Consider the following 5,120-nt stretch of genomic DNA (forward strand, 5'->3'; position numbering starts at 1 on the left):
AAAAAAAAAAAGAAATCTTAGAGGACACAATTTAAAGGTGAAGGAGGGGGAGGGGAGAGAGGGAAAGGGGAGAAAGGGAGAGAGAGAAAGAGGAGAAGAGAAAGGAGAGAGGAGAAGAGAGAGAGAAGAGGGGAGAGAATTGGTGGCTGCCAGCTTAAAACAAGACAGACTGAGAAAACTGGGAAGATCCACAGTGGGAAGAGCTGCTTGCAAGGCCTTGGTTTTATAAGAAACTCCACAAGGACCTGCTTCACAGGACAGAGAGAGAGCACTCCATTTTTATTTCTACCCTAAGTCCCCCCCCCCAACCCATCTCTGTAATCTTGGTGAACTTGCATTCTCCAGTGGCTTGGATTCTCCGTGCACGGAATGAGGCTGCTGAGGGGCTCTGTGGCACCAGCTACAGGTTCTGCTCCTTCACCTCTACGACCCCAATGGCATCTTGTGCCCTCAGTAACCCCTTGACTAAATCCTAAAATGAACCACTGAGGAGCTAAAATATGTCATTGCTTGGCCAAAGCTGTGACTCCTACCTAGTGTGGCTTGTATTTAGGACTCGCTCTCTCACACAGGTTCACCTGCTCTTGCGTCTGTGGCACTGGCCTAAGGAGAGCGAGCTGTGAGCTAGGAGCCAAAGCCAACCTTCTGTCCTTCCTTCCATCCAAGAGAAATGCCTCAAGGCACACAGAAAGTTCCAATTAGCTACACCTGCCATCTTGACCCACCTCCTGGGCCTTTAGTGACTGACAGACAAGAGCACTTACACCCCTGATTGTTGTAGGCTGCCCAGCAAAGCTGAGGCAGCCACTAAGCTGTGTCCTCTCCTCGTAGAACTCTATTAGCATGCTAATTAAGGTCCAAGCAAACTGTAGCTAATTAGCTAGTGTTTACCCAACAGTACTCTTTGCAAACACCCTACTAGGAGCTAGCTTTCCCTAAGCACCTATTACAGGTCTAGCTACTTGGGAGGAGTCCAGAAGATCCATTTCCCTGCACCAAGGGTTGGTTCTTCTGCCCACAGTCCCAGAGACGACTGTGTGGGAGTTGGGAGACAAGACGCTAGGCTGTCGAGATCTCAGTGGGTAAATGCTTGTGCCACCAAGCCTGAGGATGAGTTGGATTCCTGGGGCCCACCTGGTAGAAAAATGAACTGATTCCCCAGTGTTGTCCTCTGACCTCTACACATGCACCTGGGACTGTGCGTGTCCTTCTGCATGAATAAATGCAATTTTAAAAATTCAACAGGAGCCAGGCGGGCAAGTGGTGGCACACGCCTTTAATCCCAGCACTTGGGAGGCAGAGGCAGGTGGATTTCTGAGTTTGAGGCCAGCCTGGTCTACAGAGTGAGTTCTAGGACAGCCAGGACTACACAGAGAAACCCTGTCTAGAAAAAAAAAAAAAAATCAAGAGGAGGCAGATCACTGCTCTAAAACATGGCAGCCTGTTGGAACGTTTTGATGACATAAATCTCTTAGTGCTGCCCAGTAAGATGAATACAGTTACATACGTTCTTGAGCTAAGACCACTGAGAACACAAGTTTTTAAAGCATGCTTAGCATTCATTGCTTCTCATCTTAAGTAGCCGTACGTGGCTGAGAGCTACCATCCGGAGCGGAGGACAGTGTTCTACTTACTACTCAGTGTGGTTTGTAGACAAGATCTTCACCTTACCTGTTGGTCCCACTGTGGATCTACTGAATCGGGACTTACATTTAACAAGGCCCTAGGGTCATTTGTTTGCACATTAAGACTTAAGCATGGTCTAGGGTGGTGGTCCTCATGCAACTGAACCCCAGATTCATTAAACCAGAATTTCTCAGATGGGCCTCCAAGGCACAAGCATTTTTGAAGGGTCCCGGGTGATCACAACATATGTCCAAGGCTGAGAATGGCTGCCCTGGGGCCCTGCAGCCATTTGGGGTTAGTCTAATGGATGAGTCCATGTGAGAACCAGAGACTTCTCCCCTTGCCTCTGAATTCACTTGTTGGTTCCAGCCAGCTGGGAAGCCAACAGGGCTTATTCATCCCTCTACAAGTGTAAGAACTGGCTGGGGCCTGTGTTTGTTTCCAGTATCTAAGTGAGATGTTCATTAGTTTTTGACAAAACATGTCCAAATACCACACTGGGAAAGGGTACTGAACAAGCCGGGGTGAGTGAAGGCTGATTCACTTCCTCCCTCTGGGGCCTGGAGAACCCTGGCTTCCCAAAGCCGTCAGTCCCCATGAACAGAGAGCCATTCTTCCCTTGCAGGGTGGAGGGAGGCTGCTGCTGTTTCCGAGGTTGGGAGCCTGCCCGCTCCTCCTCCTGCGTCCAGGGGGCCAGAGTGAAGAGCTGAGTTTTCCTGAAGAGCTGGGTTCGCTCATGGTTCTGATCGGAACCGGCCTTGAAGGCCGCAAGTGCTTTCTAATGATGAATTATATTTGCCAGGGTCAGTGTTCATCTCTGAACTGGTGAGGGCTTGAGGAATTTGTGTCTGAAATAAGCTTTGAGGAAACTGAGTCCTGTGAGCAGTAAGGCTGTCACAAGGGCTGGAGCTGCCAGCGGAGGAGCATCGACTGACGGGGTCACAGAGGAAGAGCATCTTTGACCGGGATGATACAGGGCTGTACTCTGGAAATGGGATTTCCCCAACTGTTCAGTAGCTTAGCGTAGGTGTTTCACTGCGCCTGCAGAGTTTCTTGAGCTATGTGGTCACAGCTCTTCTGGTGCATTTGTTTCATACATGCCTTCGAGGATTTGGTCAAAACAAATATGTCCTCAGGAAGGTTATAAGAGGGCAAGCCATTGTGCTTCGCCAGTCTTGGGGTAAGGGAGAAGAACACGCCATTGCTGATTGTGTCCTAAGACAGCAGAGCAAGCTGCTGCTCCTGCTGCCCCCGCGGCCCCCGCTGCCCCCGCGGCCCCCGCTGCCCCAGCTCTCCACGGGCAGGTTACCAGCATCCTGGACCACAAGCCACACCTGAGGGAAGCTTCTGTGTGCTCTGACTCGGTCAGAGCCCAGTTCCCAAGGAGAGTCGGGAAAGGCAGGGGGCATGATCTCCTTCCCATGCCGATGGTGACCAATCTCAAGTGGAAACAGCAAGAGAAAGCTGGTCAATGTCTTTATCTCCTCCAGTGGCTCTAACTCAACTGCTTTTCTTTCTTTCCATGAAGTGGTACCCCGCCCCCGGGGCCTGCTGCTGTCTGGCTCCACAATCAGGGCCTTGTTAAATGTTCTCCCATTTTTAATGGCACTTCATTTCAAAGTCATCAAACATGAGGGCCCAGCAGTCTCCTTGATAGTAAAATGCCTTAACCCTCTTGACTTAGAGACTGGGTTGGGGGTAGGGGTGTTTTGGGTTAGTACTAAACCAAAGAAAACCTCATTAATAATGACCCATTAAAATGTGACGTTTTACCATGGATTTCTTACACTAACTTATATATTTGAAATATTATATTCATCTTATTTTTTTTGATGCTAACAGATTAAAAGTTTATGCTCTGAGGGTGGGAGATGTAGCTCAGTCAAGGGATTCTTGTTTACCATGTGTGAGGCTCTGGGTTCAATTCTCAGCACTGCAAAATTAAATAAAAGCCGGGTGTGTTGGCACATGTCTTTGATCCTAAAGCTCAGGAGTCAGAGTCAGGTTGATCTTTGTGAGTTTAAGGCCAGCCTGGTCCACATAGTGTCGGCAGCCGCGTGGAAACAGTTCCACTGCACATGCGTCAATCCCTCCCGAGTGGGTGCATGCTAATGAGGCGATTGCCGGGAACCAATCCAGGAGGGCCACGAGAGCTCGGTCTCGGGTATAAAAGCTGCGTTTGCTGGGCAGCCGGGCCATTCCACAGAAGCAAGAAACCTGAAAGAGCTGTAACAAAAAGGAATTCCTGAGTAAACCACGTGAGAAGGAGCCTCGGTGTTCTGTCGTCATTGCAGGACAACATAGTGAGTGCCTGAACAGCCATCAATAACACACAGTAAGACCCTGTGAAGTGGTTTGAATATGCTTGGCACCAGGAGTGACTCCTCCTGCACCATGCCTGCCTGGATGCTGCCATGCTTCTGCCTTGATGATAATGGACTGAACCTCTGAACCTGTAAGCCAGCCCCAATTAAATGTTGTCCTTCTAAGAGTTGCCTTGGTCATGGTATCTGTTCACAGCAGTAAAACCCTAAGACCCCCGTATAAACAAACAAACCAATAAATCAATCAATAAATAAATGCAAAACCACAATGCAACGCTGAATCTGTGCACCAAGTACAGGAGGACGACATGGCTGTAAACCCGGCACCCAGGAGGCATAGACAGGAGGATCAAGAGTTCATGTCAACCTGGAGAGTGAGACTCTGTCAGAATGGGAGGGAGGGAGAGAGGGAGGGAGGGAGGGAGGGATAACTTGTCCACCTCCTTCTTGCCTGTCAACCTCAAGTACTTCCCTGCTTCTCCAAGAAAGGTGAGAGTTCTAATTCATGGTGCAGCACATTCACGGGTTATCTACACGTTACTGTGCAGTTAAAGAAGCAAAGGCATCTGAAAGTTTGATAAACTTCATGCTATCCTCTAAACATGGTGTGGCTGCTGCCGACAAAATAGAGACAATGTTCCAGCAGGGAGCTGAGATCCAGGGACAAGCCAAGATGTAGACTGGCTGCCCCGCTGCCCGCTGACTTGCATTGCCTTGGAAGCTGTGGAGCCTCCATTCCTCGCTAATCCTGCCAACGCCCTTCCAAACCTTGTTTGGCCACACTGTGTCTTCTCCACTGGCAACTTGTGATGCACAGCACACCCTTAGGACACAGGGTAAGGAAAACGCAGCAGCTCGATGTGACGGTCACCTCTTCTGCAATGACTGTACTGTCCTGAGCGTGGCCATGCCCTGCTTTTCCAGCCAGTTGTCCGGTGGCTGACTGCTGCCTGTTTTTTCTCCCTTTTGTCCCCTCCCCCCTTTCTCTATGGTTTTATGGCAGGATCACACAACATCTACAAAGTTTCTACAAACAGAGTACACTAAAATACCTCTTATTGCCAATGTTCAAATTTATCATAATTTTGTTTTATGGCCTATGACTTCTTTTGCATTATTTTCAAGATTTTTGTCTCTTACCTTTGGATTTCTTTCTGGTTTTGTATTTAC

Source organism: Mastomys coucha, unplaced genomic scaffold (genome assembly GCF_008632895.1).
Source record: "Mastomys coucha isolate ucsf_1 unplaced genomic scaffold, UCSF_Mcou_1 pScaffold11, whole genome shotgun sequence".
Taxonomy (NCBI): domain Eukaryota; kingdom Metazoa; phylum Chordata; class Mammalia; order Rodentia; family Muridae; genus Mastomys; species Mastomys coucha.